We start from the raw sequence: 9823 nt of genomic DNA, 5'->3' as shown, positions 1-9823 counted from the left end.
AAGGCAGGCTAATGCAAATGAAAGGATGCATCACGAACAACAGAGTCGGAATACGTGAACTCGCGTGAAACAGAAAAGTAAATCGTAAAAGTGGCTCCCTTGATTCACTTTGCACTACGAATAATGAATCTAGTATCGGAAAAAGGACTTTCCTTGGCCAATAAAATTTCGATAATTTTTTTTTCGACAATGCATGTTCGCAAACTTGAAGACTATAAATTTTTTATCGTTAAACAGCGAAATTTATTTTACGTTCTACATTTCAGTATTTACGATATTCTTGGTGGAGTTAATGTTCATTGTTACAAGATAATTGCGTCGAATATCTTCATTTTCTACAGCGTCTTGCGGAAGGATTTCCGCAGACCGTATCGTAACATTTTCGCCCGACTTATGTCTTAATTAACGCTCAGTTTCCGAGGTAGCGCGATACGGCGGCGCGGCGGTGCGGCCAATCGACTTCTAAAGGATTCAATAACGAAACCAGAGTCCCTTGAGAATTGGCGTAATAAAAATAAAATACGCGGTAAAAAGGGCAGGAGATGCTAAATAGATAATTTGGAAAGTATTCTCAAGGATGACACGCGACAAGATGACATTTGAATAATTCCACAAGGAGAAAGGGAGAACGACAAAGGATAGGAGGAAGTGAGGTAGAGGGAAATTGAGAGCGAGATGAGGGAGAAAGGGAAGGGGGAACGCAATATGCCTCGACTGAAAATTGGGCGGCCGGGTTCACATCCCTGGATATGTCTAGCAGATAGTTTGTCCTTGACTGCTTAATTAATTTTACTCCCGCGCTCAGAAACGGACGGGGAATCGTGCTCTACGTACGTCTTGTTTGAAGACCCCGACCCATAAATTTGTAGCCCGAGTGCTTCGTGCCGCTGACAACGTAAATTCCGGCTCTCGTGCAAAATTGCGAAATTTGACTTCCGCCGTGACTTCGTGACATGTCTTCGTTTGTACGAGACGCGACTTTGCGCGCGGCCGAATATTGAGAAAATAACGCAATGACCACTTTTTCAACACACAAGAGAGAAATAGAGAGAGGAGGTTGAATATGCGGGACGTAAATGTGTCGTATTGTCGCTTAGCAAATGGGCTAATTGTATAACAATAGTAATGTAAGTTAATTTTGACGGATATTTTGACAGACTTCTTTATTAATTTATAATCTGATCAAACTGTCTGCGTTGGCAATTTTTAGTATAGAAATAACGTTATGTGCATGTTATTTAAAAATCGTGTTCAATTCAAGATACAGAAAGTATCTTAATTCGATGTGCATACATGGCTTTTAAATAATACGTACCTATTGTTTAATATGTGTGTGTGTGTGTGTGTGTGTGCATCTTGATTTTTATTATCTCAATTATCTCCAATGGACATCTATTTTAATATTATTAATCCACTTTTTCTTAATTGAGCGTTTTATATAGAAGAACTCCGCATAAAAGAGAGCAAATAAGAAAGAATATATTTTAGTCGGTGTAAAAGATATTAATACAGACATAAATGAAGGAAAATTTTAGCAATATTTATAGAATTATCGGAGTGCCGTTTTATTTTTGTAATGGTTTTTCTTATAACAATTGAATGATATCGACAGTCACGTCAAAAACTGTGACAGCATAATTCATTTTAGAAAGAGCTTTGCCAATAATAATCGCATTATATTAACTATTAAATCTTGTCAATTGTAACTGTATAAGCATATTGTTTTTATTTTCGAGCATAATATAAAAACCAATAATTAATTATAATGTAAATCAAAAATCTCACAAGTGTTTTAAATATTTTAATATTACTTTAAATATTGCTGTCTGATTATAAGTGGTAAAACCAGATTGTGAGTAAAGTTGTACTAGATAATAAGAATTCTATTTAATCTGATTGCATTTAAAATAAAAACTTAATTTTATATCTATTCTATGTCACCGATACAAATGCATTCATGGCAAGCGGAAGAGGATTGCGCGAGGAGTTGGAACGTCGACGACCGGCTAGATGGATATTCCCTTTTGCAAATGAAAAAGATTTCAGAGATAGACGTTTGGGTAATGTTTTAAATGAATAATGAGTATGAATAGTTAAAAATTAACTCTGTGACCACAGATTGGTTGGAGAGATATAATTGCGAAGAAACAGAGCTTCTTGGAAGTTCGAATAAAAAACAAGACGTAATGTGAGATATAAATATTTAGATTTTTAACGATATATTTTTGGGTATAAATTAGTAACTTGATGTAATTTATTTCTCATTTTATTTACTTCATAAATAATGTAAAGATTTAATTATGGTTTAAAGTGATAATACTGCATGCATATAATCCTTTTAGATATAAGGTGAAAATTGAATCGCGCATCTGAGGGTTAATTTACGGCCGTTGCAGAGACAGGGCGTCAAACGGTTCTCATATACGGCCCTCTTGAACTGAGGGTTGCACCTCAATTGGCGAACCGCCTACACTCCGCCGTGTGTTTACAGTACACTTCAGAAATAACAGTTTGTCAAGTATTGTGCAAGCTGCAACCGGCCATAACGTTTGTCATTGGCTTCATCAGTAACAGCTTTTCGATTCAATTTTCCTGTTGACTTCTGTTAAACTCGTATGAATAATATAATAAAATACTATTCGACTAATGTTTTTCCAATAAATCTTACCAACATTACAAAATAAATATTATACGTGTATTATCTGTGATCCACAATAATAATCTATTATTTCCTCATGTTAGTAAAATTAGCAAAGTGCAATTTATTATGTAGAACATATTATGTAATCATACGCAATTCACTAAGGTTATGACTTTAATTGTATTAAAATCATAAGTAATTCGTTTATACTTTATACAGAATTTTTCAAGTATATCGTACTTTCCTTAATTTATAAATTTTTTCTAATGCATGCATTACAGTTGACATTCCTCGTAGCAGCATATCTGGACCGCCCTGTATCGCGGAGGTTCGTGCATCCTACGAAGCGACGCGAAACGAACCTCTACCCTCCTTTCCCGGCCAACATCAGCAGCGCTAACCTCCTCCTCGGGCCGACATTATTCTGTTTTAACGGAATTACTCCAAATTGTGCGTATATATCATAGTTATGCTATTGCGGTCGGTTATATTGCGCGCTAAGCGACCTCAGGACGGCGGGGGTTGGGTGGGCGCCCCCGCGCCAGCAGAGGTAGCAATTCGTATGAGGGTAGGTATAGCCGGTATAGGTTAAAACAACCTCGCGTGTATACTGCGGATAGTCAAACCTGCTCGAGGTGGCGGAAAATGGGAGATGAGAAACCTGCGGGGGTGATCGGCGCTTTATAACTTTCACTTTTTCTCATTCTGCGGCTGGTAATTGTTTTAATCCGGCTCCCCACGATTTTTCTTTCCTTCGCCAACCCCGACGATGTATCCTTCGCCTCGCAGAGGGGAGGAATGGAGTCTTCTATGCGCGTTAGAGAACGGAGGATATGGGCTCGATAATTCCGAAAGGGAGGCTCGGCGAAGATATTACGATGTTATTTAAAAAAAACCGGATTACGGGGGATGAGTTACGGGCTGGCTCGAGTTAATTATACGCGCGCGTGCGAGGGCGGCGGAGATTGTCGGCGGCGGAAGTGCGCGCGCGAAAGCGTGCGAACGAACGGAACGGGTCGCGGATGCGCGTAATTATGGTCGAGAATAGTTGGACGCCGCGCGCGCGAGAACCGGGGGAAAAGAATAATGCGCTTTCCTCGGATTTTCCCGGCGCGCGTTTCGTCGCTCGCCGCGCCGAGTCCGAGATGAAATTTCGCGCACGACGGGCTGCTTAACACTGTGACACTCGCGTTTTCAAAAACAAGCAGAATATCAATTTCGTGCGTCGTGATGTGTCTCAAAATATAACTACATATTTCTATAAACCTTGATTAAATTATTTATATACACATGATATTTTTTTATCATTAGCAAAGAGAATGCAATTTTCAAATAGCTTGAGAGAAAAGTTGTGCAAATAATTATTATGTCCTCGCCTTAAAAAATTAAGAAAATTGTATGAATCGGGAAGATTCTTTTTTCTTCCTTTTTTTTAATTAAAAAACTCCTTAATTTTTGAAGCATTAAAAACAGAAAAAATAAACGTAAGATTAGTAACAAAGTAAAAATTTGTGAAAATAAGTTTTACAAATTTTCAGTTTATTGCTAATCTTAATTTATTGCAAAAATGTGCTGTGCATGCGTCCAAAAATTATAAGAATGCACAGTCAGAAGTTTCAAAGTGACGTGCGGCGCATCCGATACGATATAGCTCTGGAAAAAAGTCGGCGATATATTTTCCGCTTTTCCGTACCGAGGCGAAGGCGGTTCGAAAACATAAATCAGAAGCTCGATTGCAGGATCGCCGGAAATCCAACAAGTGATTTTATTACGAAAAGACTAGTCTCTTCCTCGTGTTACCTACGGTATCGCCAAGCCCTTCTTTCCCGCGATATCGACTATTTCCCTAGAATACGAAGCGGAGAATGCCGGGGCTAGAAATTTTTTATGCATCTTAAGAACGTCGCGCCTCGCTGCGATATTTGCGTAACTGCTCCAAGGGCGCCGACTCCCTTTCGAGACTTATTAGCTTGGTAAATAAACCGCGCGTTCGCACTTTGTTTGTATTATTCCGACGGTAAACTCGCTAGACGTTCAGATTACTCGATGCAAAGGACGAAAAATGGAAGATACTTATAATTCAAAGGAAAGTCTTGTTTGCACGATTGTAAATGGAATTTGTTCGAAAATGAAGATTGCAGGCGCGAGAGACTAAAAATTTTAACTTAGATGCTTTCGTGGAATATATAAAAATTGCCGGTGACAGCTTAATTCTTGTAACATGCATGATTGTGTTATTAAGAAAAGCAAAGTTATTAAAGAAAAAGACTTTGCGTTCAATTCACGGATTATATTTTAAAAGATTTGATCGTGTCAGCCTCATCAGGCTCTCCCTTTTTCTCGGGGAAGAAAGGTATCTAAATGCTAGATCCGTTCCAAGATCTTGTTAAATTTCCGGAAACCCCAGGACGGACGATCCGGAAGTACGCCCGCGGGTAGCTTCAAGCCCGAAAAGAAGGATGAGATACGCCTTACGGCGTAAAAAGTGGATGGAGCACTCGCGGAGACGAAAGAGGCAATAAGCCCGCCGTCAGGGACAACCGCGTTCCCGCGGCGGTCCATTAATGTAACGCGAGTTAAGAAGGGTAGGAGAGGGCGGTTGGGGAGAGGTGCAAAAGGAAGTGAAAGAGAGGATCGATATATAAATACCGCGCGGGGACGACGAGACCGAGAGGCGTTTAGCAAATTAAAAGTTAATGTAGTATACAAGCGATTCCGTCGCGAAATTAATTCATGAGGCAAGTTGCGCCACACGGCACGGTCAATCCGCGCCGCCGTTTCCGCCACCCCCGCCGCGTCGCCTCTCTCCTTTAGCCTCGTTCCGTGTCCTTCCCTTATCCTATCTCCCTCACTGGTCTTTCTGCTCCGCGATCTCGCGACCGCACGCCACGCTTGTTACAAACTTAAATTGCTCCACATCGAAAGTTAACGTGCTCATTCTTCCCGCGGGACACCAGGGACGCTGGCGCGGCGCGGCGCGTCGCGTCGCGGTGCCCGCAGGACTTCACCTCCACTTCCCCCTGCACCACGGCGCCGCGGCGCGCTGCGTCCTCGACCTCGCTATGAAAGCTTAGCGAGCTTTTCTCGCGGACTTTGTTCGCCGTACGCCGAGATATTTCGGATTTTCGTCAGAATTCAGGCTCCCGTTTCCGCATCCCGCAATTTACGTGGCATCGTTGCGCGGCGCCGACGCTAACGCTGACATTAGCTGTTTACCCTACGTTGTTAGGCGGAAATCCTCTGGTAATCTTGTCCCTGATTTGTTTGCTGTTGGTTGTTTCTCGGTTCATTAGTTAGAATAAGCAATTAGGGCTGGATTGAGTGAAACAAAGTGCTTTTCGCACTATAAAACCGAAAAGCACGTCGTGAATTATCATGAAACTCTAGATTGCAAACGCATTTTGAATAAATTGTTATAAAATCATGTATATACTTGCATAAGATTAATAATTGCCTGACTACTATTTTTTACCTTAGATATTTATACGAATAAAGAATCAAATAAGTACTGAGAAAATGTGTTCTAAAAAAAATAGCTCAATTTATAATTTATCGGTCAGACATTCGCTTTCTTTTGCGGCAATTCCAAAAGAAATTCTTCGACGACAGTTCAGACGGCGAAATGAGGAGACGCAAATATATAAGCTAATGCAGACGGTCTCGCATATAACATTGTATAGCGAGCACGAAGTTTATTTATTGGAGGAAGGACGGTCGACTATCTTCGTTGCGGTGCAGCAATATCTGCCACTGACAAGTTTAAATCGTAGACACCGTTGTGCACCGCTCGTCGTGTACGTATACGAACGCGAGCCGCGTGCACACCGTGTATATTATATGCACGATATTACAGGAAGCTTATCCGCGTACAGGGTGTTCTTAGTCAACCTAGTTAAAGTTGCATGCTGCACGAGTAGTTGAGAAGAGCATTGAGACGAGACATCAGTTTTTGATTACCGAATACAAAATTCGATATTCATATACATTATTTGCCGAATTAATCACTTGTACAACGATCATATATGATATTTACATATATCTTGTAGCTAGATTTTTGATTGCACTTTTACTCAGGCTTTTACTTAATAAAAATCTAAGAGCTCATTTATCAGCTTCAAAAAAATTGCGTTTTGTTTACGTATTTTATTTATTTTACTTTTTGCGTTCTCCGGTATTGCACTCTCTTAACGAAGTAGCAATCGGGGAATGCTTTATTCGTGTTCGGGTCAAGAGAGTTATACGTGCGTACTTGCAAGTGAAAGGAAGCACGAATTGGTCAGACACACCCAGTAGAAGAGGTTTATTCGGCTCGCCGCAATATCGCGGCGGATGCTGCCAGGAAGGGAAAGCTCTCTGTTGATAATTGCGCTTTGCTTTTGACGTCTGACGACTGGTTACGTTCTCTCGCGGATATGCGCGATCGCCCAGGGACCGCGGATTACCAAATCGATTTCGCTGCGAGTATATTAATTATGGCGGAAGCCTCTTGCGCCCCTCCAGTCCGGCGCAACTCCGTCGCGCCGATATCGGTAATAAAAATACTAAAAACCATCTATTCACTTTTATTTAAAGAACGACTGTCGCGCAACAGTGGCACGCATGAATTTCCCTTTAATCCCGAGGCGATTAATCTGAACTGAAATCAATCGGCAGGCAGGCATGGTCGCGCCCGCAAATGCGCGTTTTTGTCGAGTCTTCACGCGAGTGCATATCGCTGTATCTAATGTGTATTAATATGCTTAAATAAAGCGAGACTGCCTTAATATATCGCGGCAAAAGCGCTTTAATCGCGATTGACATACACGACAACCGGTTTTATCACCGGCGTTATCCGCAACTCAACTTTACGAGCTCATTGCACAGTCTAGGTCGTGATGGACTCACCGACTCAGCTTATAATTCCCGTAACGTCTGTGTTACAGCGTGAAACGTAGCGATGCGTTAACACACGAGTCCGATGGCTGAGCATGCAAAGTTTAAAAGCTAATTTCTATAATTTATTTTGGTCAGACGTCACGAATAAACTGTCATATATCGAGATAGCACCATGAAATATCCAAAAATGTTTAGCTCCGCTCGATATTTGGCACGTTAATCTTGATTTAACGTACGATAAATGTAGTCTCTACTTGGTGATAAATCATAAATTTAATGTTATTCAATATAATATTTAGTAAAATTATTCATTATGATTAAAATTATATCTATACAGATCTATATATATCAATATATCTAATTCCGCATATATAGGCCGAAAATCATTTTAGAATCAAATTAATAAAATTACGTTTTCTTTAAATATAAAATATATGAATTTCAGAGCGTGGCTTGAGCCCCAAAAGTGTGGAGATTTTACGCAGTAGTATATAGTTTGCCGGAGAAAAAGTAGAAGCGCGGAACATAAGAGGATACGTCCGTCCTCAGGATCGTATAACGTCCTTCCATGTTCGATAAGAAAAGAGGCACGGTATATCAAGCCCGGGTGGCTCCTCGATAATCCCGCAGGGCGCCGTAAAGAAACGATGAGGTGAGTATCGCCCTCTCCCTCGACAAGTTGTGTCTCGACTCGACTTTCCTGTGAGGAAGATGGCACACGAAGAGAGGCGCTCGGTCGCTTATTAATAAACGCAATGAGGAGGGTGGAAGAAAAACTTGAAAAGAGCAACGGGTGGGTGAATCAAGATTGTGCCGGTCGGAAAGGAGGTTGACGCGCGCGACTACTTAACTTAAAGGGAAATAGGTTATATATACATGCCACCCAAGAATGTCGTGCTATTTAGAATCTTTTTTAATACATATAAAGTATTTTAAGCGTCAATATTTTATGCAGGAATTTCTTTTGTACAAAAGAACGTATATGTCTCGTAACGATATCTTGTACACGATGTATATTTGATGTTTCACATCTTTTTACATGGCTCGGATAATAGTATTTTTGCCGTAAATAATCTCCCTATAAAATACATATTTATATTACCATTTTTCTTTAGCCTAACAGCGAGCAGTATCCCGTTTCAATTTATCAATATTTTATCAATATCTCTTCTTGAAGATTTAAGTTACGTTTTACGTTAAATAAATTAAATGAGATCAAAGAGAAATAGAGCGGCAAGTATTGTCAACGCGCAGCTAATGAAGCGTCTTAAAAGTAAGGCGCACTCTATTAATTCTGGAAATACGAGCGAAATGAAGTTCATTTATTGATTTGTGGAAACTTTGGTTCTCGCGGTTTTCACTAGAACGCGTACAGCGCGGTGTTTCATTTGATTGATGTCGAATCTAAATAGGAATCTCATCACTTGTATCTCCGATCTATTATATATCTATGGAAAGTATAATAATAAAATTGTAGTCACTAGAAAACGTACAATTAATCTAAAATATATATTAATCTAAAATATTTATATTCATGAATTTATGACATAAAACGTAAATTCGACGATTACATAAGTGGTTAATGATTTAAAATAAAATATATACGTAATTTATTTAAAATCATTAATATATCTACTGATCTACTTTCTTAAAAAAATTAAAAAGTAATCTATTGAATGTTCATATGAAGAATGTTGTGAAAAAAGCTGAAGGACGCTGGAGGCGGCGGATGTATTCTTAAACAAATTAGTATTTAAAGCTCCTTTTAGATGCATTCTTCCATGGTATCAATCGCATCTTTTTTTGTAACGTGATTATTAATAAACTTGCGAAGAAGGAAGTGCGTGGATGGTATGACGCGACGTACTGTTAATCACGACGGGAATATCAGATGGAAATTATCCAGTGGAACAATACAGACGATCGCTTCTTGAAGGTTGAGCCAAGATATAGAAAGCTTTTAAAGTCACGTACATATACCGAGTAATACATAATACCGAAGAAAGTATTTAGGAAGGCTTTTACTTGAACAACTGCAGTTTAATTGCAGCGCATTTGCGCTAAAGTGTTTCTGGAAATTTCATTGACGGAGACAAGCGCGAGCGCTTGATTATGTACGCATTCAATTATTTATACTGATAAAAGCTGAAAACGCTGTAATAAAATAACACTAACTGCATTTCATTCAGAGTTCTGTGTAAGCAAAATTATTAAAATAATATATGTGACGTTCTATTCTCTTCTAATAAACGATTATCTTTTATGCAGGAATTTTATTACTTTTTTTTATTGTAAATAATATGTATT

At 39.5% G+C, this 9823-nt stretch overlaps 1 protein-coding gene across 1 annotated transcript in view; it reads right to left on the bottom strand.

The window, feature by feature from the left end:
• LOC112457955 (carbonic anhydrase-related protein 10) overlaps nucleotides 1-9823 on the bottom strand; it is a 111486-nt gene that overhangs the window by 38090 nt on the left and 63573 nt on the right. The gene's annotated exons all lie outside the window — the stretch shown is intronic.

The sequence above is a fragment of the Temnothorax curvispinosus genome, unplaced genomic scaffold (genome assembly GCF_003070985.1).
Source record: "Temnothorax curvispinosus isolate PA1 unplaced genomic scaffold, ASM307098v1 QBEX01000740.1, whole genome shotgun sequence".
NCBI classification, from domain to species: Eukaryota; Metazoa; Arthropoda; class Insecta; order Hymenoptera; family Formicidae; genus Temnothorax; species Temnothorax curvispinosus.
Note: the sequence above shows the minus strand (reverse complement) of the source record. Positions and strands in the feature narration are given on the sequence as shown.